The sequence below is a fragment of the Schistocerca serialis genome, chromosome 2 (assembly GCF_023864345.2).
Source record: "Schistocerca serialis cubense isolate TAMUIC-IGC-003099 chromosome 2, iqSchSeri2.2, whole genome shotgun sequence".
Taxonomy (NCBI): domain Eukaryota; kingdom Metazoa; phylum Arthropoda; class Insecta; order Orthoptera; family Acrididae; genus Schistocerca; species Schistocerca serialis.
The window spans coordinates 867,169,820-867,182,363 of record NC_064639.1 but is presented as its reverse complement, the minus strand read 5'-3'; the positions used below and the strand labels follow the sequence as shown (position 1 = coordinate 867,182,363).

The 12,544-nt window shown below is 36.2% G+C and overlaps 1 protein-coding gene across 9 annotated transcripts in view; it reads left to right on the top strand.

Moving 5' to 3' along the window:
* Window positions 1–5,211: 5,211 nt before the first annotated feature.
* The window catches only part of LOC126458183 (zinc finger protein 665-like), a 200,734-nt gene continuing 193,401 nt past the window's right edge, over window positions 5,212–12,544 (top strand). For 6 of the 9 annotated variants that reach the window (XM_050095056.1, XM_050095054.1, XM_050095059.1 and 3 more), the window contains exons 1-3: window positions 5,212–5,455; window positions 6,235–6,814; window positions 8,290–8,481. The gene's annotated coding sequence lies outside the window, so the exon portion shown is untranslated. The remainder of the gene's footprint in view (window positions 5,456–6,234; window positions 6,815–8,289; window positions 8,482–12,544) is intronic. The other 3 variants (XM_050095051.1, XM_050095053.1, XM_050095052.1) reach the window with 3 other exon arrangements.

Below are 12,544 nucleotides of genomic sequence, written 5' to 3'. Positions count from 1 at the left end.
CATTAAGGATTAAATACACTGAGAAGCTGTGTTTAGAATACCTAGATCCTCAAACACGTCTCTATAAGATGTTCCTGAATTTACACCACAAATGAGTCTTATTATACGCTTTTCCACTCTAAAACCTTTCGAGCAGTTTGACGCGCTACCCCACGATATGAGCCTATATGACACACTAGAATGAAAATAAGCGAAGTATTCAAGTTTTTTATATTTATATCGTCTATATCTGACTTAATATGTAGGCCCTACTCCTCTTGAAGCGAAAACTAGATGTAGTACATTATATTAGTTACAATATCTGCCACATTTACTAAATTGTAACTCCCATTTGCTACGAATTTGATTATGCACAGGACAAGGGTAACTTCCGAAAATTCTCAAAAATTTTAGATGGTCTATTTGTGTCGAAGTTCAGTTAAATTTGGTGTGATCTATTTTTTTCATAGTAGCTGTGAATTACAAGAACTAATTTGCTACGAAAAAGTTATCAACAACACTTGTACTGGTAACTTACGAAAATTTTTCGAAAAATTTATTTTCATAAGCGTCCAAACAAAAAGAACTATTTCTCATGCAACCATGCAGTGAAATTAGAGAATGATTGTTTTGAACAAGAATATTCCTAAGGTTCTCAACAATTTTAAAAGCGCGCAAATAAATTTAAGGCTGGAATTGACAATAACAGTACAAGTTTATCGCGACTGTCGCAGCTGTTCTAAATATCACAACATCTCAATGTACAAACGAGTACTAATACAATCAATGAATGATTATGGAGAACTGATGTAAACAGTAAAATATAAGAGTCTAGAATTTCAAACTGACACACGATTATGATACATGCGGTCTCACAAAAACGAAAATTCCGAAGTGAATTATGCACTGAGTTTTTACTTGGCTGATTCTGTGACTTCTGCACTTGAGTGCGGAAGATTAACGGTATAGTGTATCTAATCACAAACATCTGCGCCACTTACAAAGCATGTCTTGTGCATGGAGCAGCTAACAGTGCCGATGTAATATAGCTCTCTCTGTGGAGAATCCCTTCTGAAAGCCAAACTGTGTAGGTATCAGTAAGCCATTTTTATAGTGTGGCAACAAACCCTATCATAAGTTGTCTTTTCAAACACCTTTAAGAACACCGGCAGCACAGAGATGGGCCGAGAGTTGGATACCACTTTCTTCAATCCACATTTGTCGACTGGTATCACTATCGCATATTTTTGTCTATCTATAAATACCCCAACTTTCATTAACTTGTTACACAAATAGCACAATATGTGACTGATTAAGCCTGCATGTTGTTGTTGTTGTGGTCTTCAGTCCAGAGACTGGTTTGATGCAGCTCTCCGTGCTACTCTGTCCTGTGCAAGCTTCTTCGTCTCCCAGTACCTAATGCAACACTGCCCTTCAATAGTAAGTTGGTGATCCCTTGGTGCCTCAGAACATGCCCTACCAACCGATCCCTTCTTCTAGTCAATTTGTGCCACAAACGTCTCTTCTCCCGATTCTATTCAATACCTCCTCATTAGGTATGTGATCTACCCATCTAATCTTCAGCATTCTTCTGTAGCACCACTTTTCGAAAGCCTCTATTCTCTTCTTGTCCAAACTAGGCCTATTTATCGTCCATGTTTCACTTCCATACATGGCTACACTCCATACAAATACTTTCAGAAACGACTACCTGACATTTAAATCTATAACCAATGTTAACAAATTTCATTTCTTCAGATACGCTTTGCTTGCCATTGCCAGTATACATTTTATATCTTTTCTACTTTGACCATCATCAGTTATTTTGTTCCCCAAACAATAAAACACTTTAAGCATCTCATTTCCTAATCCAATTGTCTCAGCATCACCTGATTTAATTCGACTACATTCCATTATTCTCGTTTTGCTTTTGTTGATGTTCATCTTATATCCTCCTTTCAAGACACTGTCTGTTCTGTTCAACTGCTCTTCCAGGTCGTTTGCTGTCTCAGACAGAATTACAATATCATTGGCGAACCTCAAAGTTTTTATTTATTCTCCATGGATTTTAATTCCTACTCCAAACTTTTTTTGTTTCATTTACTATTTGCTCAACATACAGATTGAATAACATCAGGGATAGACTACAACCCTGTCTCACTGGTAAGTCAACCACTGCTTCCCTTTCATGCCCCTCAACTCTCATAACTGCCATCTGGTTTCTTTACAAATTATAAATAGTCTTTCGCTCCCTGTATTTTCCCCCTGCCACCTTCAGAATTTGAAAGACAGTATTCCAGTCAACATTGTCAAAAGCTTTCTCTGAGTCTACAAATGCTAGAAACGTAGGTTTGCCTTTCCTTAATCTATCTTCTAAGATAAGTTGTAGGGTCGGTATTGCCTCACGTGTTTCAATAATTCTAAGGAATCCAAATTTATATTCCACGAGGTTGGCTTCTACCAGTTTTTCCATTCGTCTGTAAAGAGTTCTTGTTAGTATTTTGTAGCCGTGACTTATTAAACTGATAGTTCGGTAATTTTCACATCTGTCAATTCCTGCTTTCTTTGGGATTGGAATTATTATATGCTTCTTGAAGTCTGAGGGTATTTCGCCTGTCTAATACGTCTTGCTCACCAGATGGTAGAGTTTTGTCAGAGCTGACTCTCCCAAGGCTATCAGTAGTTCTAATGGAATGTTGTCTACTCCTGCGGCCTTGTTTCGATTTAGATCTTTCAGTGCACTGTCAGACTCTTCACACAGTATCGTATCTCCCATTTCATCTTCATCTACATCCTCTTCCATTTTCATAATATTGTCCTCAAGTACATCGCCCTTGAGTAGACCCTCTATATACTCCTTCCACCTTTCTGCTTTCCTCTCTTTGCTTAGAACTAGGTTTCCATCTGAGCTCTTGATATTCATACAAGTGGCTCTCTTTTCTCCAAATGTCTCTTTAATTTTCCTGTAGGCAAGATCTATCTTACCCCTAGTGAGATAAGCCTCCACATCGTTACATTTGTCCTCTAGCCATCCCTGCTTAGCCATTTTGCACTTCCTGTCGATCTCATTTTTGAGACGTTTGTATTCCTTTTCTCGTACTTCATTTACTGCATTTTTGTATTTTCTTCTTTCATCAGTTAAGTTCAATATCTCTTCTGTTGCCCAAGGATTTCTACTAGCACTCGTGTTTTAACCTACTTGATCCTCTGCTGCCTTCACTATTTCAACTGTCAGAACTACCCATTCTTCTTCTGCTGTATTGCTTTCACCTGTTTTTGTCAATTGTTCGCTAATGCTGTCTCTGAAACTCTCTAAAACCTCTGGTTCTGTCAGTTTATCTAGGTCCCATCTCCTTAAATTTCCACCTTTTTGCAGTCTCTTCAGATTTAATCTATAGTTCATAAACAACAGATTGAGGTCAGAGTCCACATCTGCCCCTGGATATGTCTTACAATTTAAAAAATGGTTCCTAAGTCTCTGTCTTACCATTATATAATCTATCTGAAACCTTCCAACATCTCCAGGCCTCTTCCATGTACACAACTTTCTTTCAAGATTCTTGAACCAAGTGTTAGCTATGATTAAGTTATGCTCTGTGCAAAATTCTACCAGGTGGCTTCCTCTACCATTTCTTACCCCCATTCCATATTCACCAACTGTGTTTCCTTCTCTTCCGTTTCCTACTATCAAATTCCAGTCACACATGACTATTAAATTTTCGTCTCCCTTCACTGTCTGAATAATTTATTTTATCTCGTCATACATTTCATCAGTCTCTTCATCATCTGTGGAGCTAGTTGGCATATAAACTTGTACTACTGTGGTAGGCACGGACTTCGTGTCTATCTACATATGATTTTAAAATCCTTATTGATACACCATCATATCCAGAGGGTTATGAGCTTTTAAGTAATTTTATGATTTTTTTCAGTTTCTTTAGGAGTTGTGCTTTTAAAATGAAGTGCTACATTTGGTCAATTCAGTTCCTTTCAATCAATTTATTCCTCCATTAACAATTTACATTGTATGCATGTAGTCAATTCATCGCTGGGCTAGTTACAATGAAATTTCTAATATTTAAGTTGTTCACAATCTTACACGAAAATACAATCGTCTTACATCACTAAAAGCAAATAATTTGACTTTTTCAAATTCACATACTCTTCACTGTTATAAAATCTATTTGTTACTAAGAACATTTTTAGCTCTACTTTGAATTTATGGAATGCTTTAATTTTATTAATTGTAGTAAGCAATGCACTTACTTTTTTGTAATTTTCCATATAGTGTTTACTTTGTTGTTTGAATCGCTAATTTTCTGTGCATACTGCATGTGTTTGGCCTTCCTTATTAAGCATGTTAGAATTTTGCAGTATTTCTTGTAATGTAATTTCACTGTGGGGTTTGCACTAGTTCCCTGTTTGTACATACAGATCCCTCTTTTCGACACATGATATTTTAATGCCAGTTGTTAACCATTCTTTCCTTTCACTACTAGTTGGTCTGATTTTAGTCTGTATTTGGGGGAAGCAGACTTCAAGCTGTTTGAGAAGTACGTTCAGGAATGACTTTCATTTCACATTATTGTTTCTGCCTGGTATACTTCCTACCATTGTTCATGGTGTAAACAATGTATAAACAAGCTAGCAGGTCCAATATTTTTTGTTCTAATATGTTTTGCTTAGGTGTGAACATTTTCTGTATTTCTGCTGGGAAGTTTTAAAGTTGCCATTTGACCATCATGATCAGACCATTTATTACACCCCAAGTTTTTACTTCACTGTAATTTGGGGGGGTCCAGAAACAGATTACTAATAACACTCTTTAATATGTTTTATAGCATCTGTTTTTTAATATCACAGCTTATATTGCAATTGTTTTCGTTTTATTGTGGTAATATAGCTGTAATATTGATGTAGTCTGTCCAGCCAAGGCTGCTGAATGACACAGAATTCGTAAATGGTAGTAGCAAAAATTTCGTTCCTGCATAGACTTATTCGGGAGATAACCACAGGTAATAATTCTATCGTACCCCTCTTCAGAATGTTAAAACAATTATTAGTTTTTGTAGGCCTACCAAATTCGTATACTAATTTTGCACCTGCTTAAGTCATTGCATTTACATTTTCTGTTTTTTCATTGGATAAATGGCAATGAGAGTTGAATGAATTCCCGTAAAGTCGAGAGGCAGTAATAAACATCGATAGTAGTGATGTAATACTGGTGAAATATTGAGATATTTAACAATCACACAAGTGATAAATACAAAGACAGACTACATTTAAAAATACGATAATTGTTAGTTACTGTTAAATTTACGTAACAGAGTATCATTGATCGATGATGGACTTTAGCGAAGGGCACCAAATTGATACAGCCGCGGCACCGCGCTATTTACGCCATGACAGCTAACCTGTTTAACTTTGTGATGTCGTTTTTAAGTTCGAAACAACTACAAAATAAACACTGAACACGGTGAGTAATTGATTTATAAGTTTTAGAATTGTTTGCGACTCCATAATAATGTATCTGGTTTGTGTTTGTTGAATTGAATAGTGGTTGAATAGGTAGCGTCGGTTTGTTCTCTTTGATGACATTTAAAAACATTGTGTGTGAGTAAATACAGATGCCAGACTAAATATATTGACTTGGAACGGCCTGGATTTCTGTTGTTAATTATTTGGGCGTTATTCGTTATGCATTTAAACAAACCACACCCTCATATGATATTAAAAGTTGAGAAGTGCGGAAAGACAGAGGAGTTTGTTTAGTGTTTATAACAGCAATAGAAATAAACTATGTTTGATGGTAGCGGGAAATGAGAGATACTTTATGCATTGAAAAGTAACGGGTGTGTAAGTTTTACGTGTTTTGATGCATTATCCAGTCTCGTTGCGGTTAATTAAAGTAGGTTTATATTAGACGCAATCAATATTTAAGTTATCACTTCCCCTGCCTCCATTCCATAAAGCCCTATGCACGAAATTGTGCGCTACAATTCATACGTATTTTTGTAGCAATGTGTGTGTATATATATTTGTGTGAGTATTTAATTGTATTGGATTGAGTTATCTTTTATCTTAACAACACTTTCTCTGTTCACGGTTTGTATGCCCATTTTGTGTGTGGTCTCTTTGTCAACTCCAGCCGTCCTTACAGGAATTGTTAATAAATTTTGATGTGTTTTTCTCACGTTATAATGTTATATAATTTTACTGAGTGCTGTGTATAATTTTGTTTCTTTTGATGACTAGCACAACAGTTGCAGCTCTGTACCAGAAGCCTGCTGGTATTGTGATAACAGACATGCATCTGGAAGAGCAGTACAAGAAGTTTGAAATAGCAGTATATAAGACAAGAGTGGGGAAAAGAAAATGAATTAATGTCATTGTGTTCGAGACACCAAAACAGTAAAGAAGAAAAACAGTTACTGCAAGTATGTAAATTACTATAGATGTGTGTTGGAAAGAAATGTGAAAGTGAATTACACGACACGAGACAGTGAGCCGGCAAAGTGGTTCTATTTTTTTTTTTTTATCTCATAATATATAACTGAGCAGTGTGTGTGTACTCACCTAGTGGACTGAAAATAGATGATTCTGCTAGTGACTGATTTGAATAGTGATGTGTGATGGAACAGTTTATTTGTTGATGTTTTGTCAACTGGAACTCAGTGGTACAATCTACTTTCTCCTTACATGCCAGCCACAAACATAGATAATTTAACTTCAATGAAATATTCTTGTAGTTGGTAGCATTATGTGGACTGTATAGTAGAGTGTGTAAATCTGAACGTGTGAATTTAAAAGAACTTGTTTAAAGAAGAATTGAGTGGTAAGTGTTTGTCAGCATGTATTGAAGTAGTTAGATAACTTTGTTTAATTGGATTTCATGGTTAGTGTGGTCACACTTGCTATTTTGTTTGTGCAACTGCCATGGAATAATTGTCTATAGAATATGGTGTCTGGGAACTTAGGAACCAGAAGAAATGTGTAATAATTAAACCGCAGGTTTCTTTGTGTGTGTGTGTGTGTGTGTGTGTGTGTGTGTGTGTGTGTGTGTGTAGCAGTACTGTTTTAATAGTGTTGTTGTTATGTGATTATAAATGATGTTAAGATATGTTAAAACAGGGATATCAACTGTGCATGTTTGAGAGAATATGTTTAGCCTACAGTAAATTTACTATTTACTGTTGCATCGTCACCCTATTGCCTGAAAAGCTATTTACAGAACGTATTAGATTGGAAGATGATCTGCCCACCAGATAGTCACTGGTATTCAAAATAAAAACTGTCAAGTGGACCATCAGTGTCAACTGACCAACTCCGATTTGGGTTAAAATTTTCCCTTATGTGGCCCCAGATTTAAGCTTGAGCAAAATTCAAGGCTTTTCAGGCTTTCAGTAGTGAGCTCCAAAAAGTCCAAGCTCTACAAAATTTTCAGCCAAATTTAAGATGGCTTAGAAGTTAAATTAGTAATGTAATGGATATATTCAAATTAGGTTAACAATGGCTTGGGCTGAGTGAACTGTTTATATTGTTATGATCTATCGTAAACATTTGAGTGCGTCATGAGGTCAAGGTTATGAAACACAGGCACCATTTTTCAGTCATCTGATTTTTTAAAAAATTTTTTACAACTATTATTGGCTGCCCTACAGTAGTTCTTCTAAGAAATTAATTTTTTATCAATGCTGCCAAGCTCCAGCTTAGTTATTTCCAGGTATTGTATACTCCAGTTACAATTAGTTTTTATTGACGCTTCAGTGAATCGAGTAGTAGGGGCCAGCTGCCAGCCAGTTGTAGTTCTTTCCTAAGTGTCACATGCTCACTGTGTTGCTTGTTTCTCAGGTACATGGAACCTCTTGCGAAGCATAGCTGACTGCACACCAGTAATATTTCACACCCCCCCCCCCATTCCATCAGTACCACCTGTCAGTCACAAAGTAATTTTAATTGGAGTTTACATGTTATTAATGTGCAAACATACCACCTAAAATATTTGCATCAAATTTCTACAAAATTTGATGATGTACTGCTAAATATTATCACCTACAATTTTATTTATTTTTGTTATTTTGAAAATAGTGGGGTGTTTTTACTATAAAAATTTTGTTCATTTTTGAGACACGGAGAGTCAGATCAAAATCTAAACTTGGAAATACTGTGGTCACACGTTCAGAAACTGTCATTTTAGCAAGTACATTTTGAGTAAGAAAACCAAAAAATATATGTATAATAGTTGTATTCGTTAGTGAAACCATAGAGTACAACTTCTACATCAAGGTTTATTGTTTTTCCACTTTACAGCAGGCCTATGCACAGTGGATTTTGATCATATGGAAGGTGGAAAAATCATTTGAGGAAGTTGATTTTGTACATTTTGACTTTACACGTAACACTTCATTTATGGAAATGCAGTTTGATTCAAAAATAAGATATGACAAGAAAAGACAACACATGGAAAATTATATGAAAGTGAAAAATTGAATTCACTAAAAGGTAGGTTTATTAGCCTTGGGTGCCAAGCTCAAGGGTTCCATGATGAAAATACATTGTTGTTGGTTTAATTAGTGAAATTTGTCATAAAATACTGGAATACTCTTGCTAGGATAAACATATCATTTTGACAAAATGTTTGTTGGAGCGGTAGAATCATGGAGGTGTGGTCCCTTAGAATGTGACATTTGTCATTTCGGGCAGGGTAATCAGTGAAGCCGAGCAGTAAGGCCAGATGGATGCATAAAGCAACCCCATGATACTCAGAAATTTTAAAGATATTTCCAGTCAACCATTTATTTTTGTACAAACAGGCAGCATATTGACTACGTTGTAGATTTTTTATTTGCAAATAGGACTCATATGCTTACGTAACTTGTCCTGCTTTGGCCATAAATGAAGCAGAGTCAGTCAAAACTCTGCTTACTCTGATCTTTTGCAAATGAAGAGACAAATTGACTGTTAGCTCATGATCCAGAGACAGCAGAAGTATTTGTGACTCACTGTTCCTGACTTGGCTTTGCAGATTCCTGTTCTGTTTTTGAAATTAAGAAAAACTTTGTTTTTTATGTTTTGTTCACAGAAGTGAAATATATATTTTGATTTTAGAATATGATCTCCCGTTGTATGTTGTGAACAGGTAGGGGCAACTAACCTTTTAGCAGTATCGCTGACACTATCACCATGACTTATGCCAAAAAGATCTCAATAAAAAAAAAAAAAAAAAAAAAAAAAAAAAAAATAAAAAAAAAATCATGATGAAACAAATTTACAAAATTTTTTGAAACTTTTACCCTAAGGCATTCAGCCATCACTGGAACTTCACAAAATTTGTTAAATTGTTTACTGTGGCGCTTTTTCCTGGTGCTCTGTTGGTTTATTGTGAAAGCATGCACTGAGATGGTATCGAGCCCCAAACTATCACTGATGAGGCAGGCATTTAATGCAATACACAGGTGCTAGGGAAATGTTCATCAGGTGTATATAATATTTCATTACTATTCTCTGAAGGAAAACGTTGCTGAACATCCTGTACTACAAATGAGTAAGTCTCTGAAAAGTAATAAGCATAACTGAATCATCAGCCCTTAGTTTCCTTTGACGTCTTTCAGCCTGGTGCATTGACATAAAGTGACTGACAACCTAAAATAATGATGATGATGATGATGATGATAAGTCCTTCAGAAAGTCTTCACCTAGTATTTTCTTGGTCTTGGTGTTGCTTGGTCTGTTTTTAACCACTGCTGAACTGTTAAACCCCTCACTTTTTAACCATATTGTGGTATGCCACGCACATTCCCTTCTGATTATTGAGCATCAGGTGTTTTTGTTCTTGCAGTTTTTGCTGTCATTTTGAACAGAGGCATAATTCTTTTTGCCAGGACACCACCAACTAAATTTGTCATTGTAAAAGAGAGTTAAAACCCTTTTTTATGTAATTGGAAAGAGCATTTTCCCTTCTTTTTTTCTAACCACTTGTGCTATCTTTCGACCGTTTGAAGCAACTGTTAACATTTGTAGTTTCACAGCATTTGAAGAAACTTATGTTTCTTTTCTTCTTCTTCTTCTTCTTTCTTTCTTTCTTTCTGTCTTTCAGTAATTTGTAGTAATCAACACAACACATATATTTTATCTGATCAGGTTATGGCCTTCAAGCCCCCTCTTACATTGCTACACAGTTTGAACCATGCAGTACAGTTTGCACCACAGTTATTTAAAAATTGTAATAATTTTAATGTGATAAATAATAATAAAATGGTGGTAACAGAATTAAAAAATGATTTGAAACCAGCTTTGAGTGTATTTAATGACAATGGGAATAACAATACAAAGAACTTAACAGCAGTAATACTAAGTACTCTTCTAATACTACAGCTACCGTTGTTAATAATAAAAATAATAATTTAGAGTGATATTAATGGTATGGGCATTTTGTTTTATGAATGTACCTGGCCTAGACCTACCAACAGCAGCAATTTTAGTGAAAACTGTACTTGACAATCTTCTCTCTGTGTGGCCTCGGGAATCTTGATTTGAATTTTTCTGACATTTTACAGTGAAAGTGCCAAGAGCAGACTAACTTGAGTTTACTTTTCAGTAGTGTGTGTATGCTTATCAGCAGCAGAATGGGAATCCTCTGAGATGATTAAACTGCAAGTTTGTTGTGAACTTCATTCTGGCATGTTGGACATGACTCTTGACCTTGGACATGACTCTCGGCCTTGTAAAAATTCACATTTTCTGGTATTTTTTCAACTAGCCCGCAGCTGCTTCAAGAACTTATAAGCCCTTTTATTTACTTGATTTGATTTTGAGAAACAGTTGCAACACTACTTTTGCAATACACAAAATAAACTAAAAAAACTTACAGTAGAATTTCCAAGCTCACTTTTTTTTAATTATATCTAGTGTGTCTACACAACCTTCCCTTTCCACCTGCATAGATACACTGCAAGCCACTGTATGGTACATTGCAGAGGATACTGTGTACTACTACTACTACTACTATTACTAGTCATTTAATTTCCTTTTCTGCTTACGAATAGAGCAAGGGGGAAAAACGACTGTCTACATTCCTCTGCATGAGCTCTGATTTCTTTAATCTTATCTTGTGGTCCTCATACACAATGTATGCTGGCTGCAGTAGAATTGTTTAGCGGTCAGCTTCATATGCCGGTTCTCTAAATTTTCTCAGTGGTGTTTCTTGAAAAGAATGCCATCTTCCCTCCAGATATTCCTATTTGAGTTCCTGAAACATCTCCGTAACACTTACATATGTTTGAACCTACCAGTAACAAATCTAGCAGCCCACCTTTGAATTGCTTCGATGTCTTTCTTCAGTGTGACATGGTGCTTATCCCAAACACTCGAGCAGTACTTAAGAATAGGTCACATCAGTGTCCTGTATGCAATCTCCTTTACAGGTGGAACACTCTTTCCTAAAATTCTTCCAATAAACTGAAGTCTACCATTCGCCTTCACCACAGTTTTCACCTCATACTGCTTTGAAACATTATGGCCAGATATTTAAATGACTTGACTATGTCAAGCTGGACACTAGTAATACTGTATCTGAACATTGCAGGTTTGTTCTTCCTACTCATCCACATTAACTTACATTTTTCCACATTTAGGCTAGCTACCATTCATCATGCCAACTGGAAATTTTGTCTTAAGTTGTCTTGTATCTTTCCGCAGGCGCTCAACTTCGAGCACTTATCGTACACCAAAGCATCATCAGCAAACAACTGTCCACCCTGTCCACCTAATCATTTACGTATATAGAGAACAACAACGGTCCTATCACATTTCCACGGGGCACTCCTGATGATACCCTTGTCTCTGATGAACATTCGCCATCGAGGCCAATGTAGTGGGTTCTATTACTTAAGAAGTCTTTGAGCCACAAACATACATGTGTACTTACTCTGTATGCCTGTACCTTTGTTAACAGCTGCAATGGGGCACCATATCAAATGCTTTCTGAAAATCTAGAAATATGGAATCTGCCTGTTGTCCTCCATCCATAGTTCGCAGTATATAATGAGAGAAAAGGGCAAGCTGAGTTTTGCATGAGCAATGCTTTCTAAAACCATGCTGATTTGTGAACATAATCTTCTCAGTCTCAAGAAGGTTTGTTATATTCGAACTGAGAATATGTTCAAGCGCTCTGCAGCAAGCTGAAGTTAGGGATATTGGTCTGTAATTTTGGGGATCCGTTCTTTTACATTTCTTATGTATTGGTGTCACCTGTGCTTTTTACCAGTTGCGTGGGACTTAGTTCTGGGGAGAGATGCAAGATTAAAAACAAGTAAAATCAGGGGCTAGTGCCATAGAAACCTCTTTGATAGTATAAAAGGAACATGCTCATTCCAGTGAAACAAAAACCTTGAATTTTTTTGTACATTGAGCTCAAATTTTCCACGACTTAGTTCTTTTCTATAGAGTACATGCGAGCAAAATTGTCTGGTGAGGATGGTTCCTAAAATTAGTACATTTGAAGTAGAATTACCTTTTTACTCCAGCTCAATTGCTATAGCCACACTGTTAAGCGTGACCCACAGAC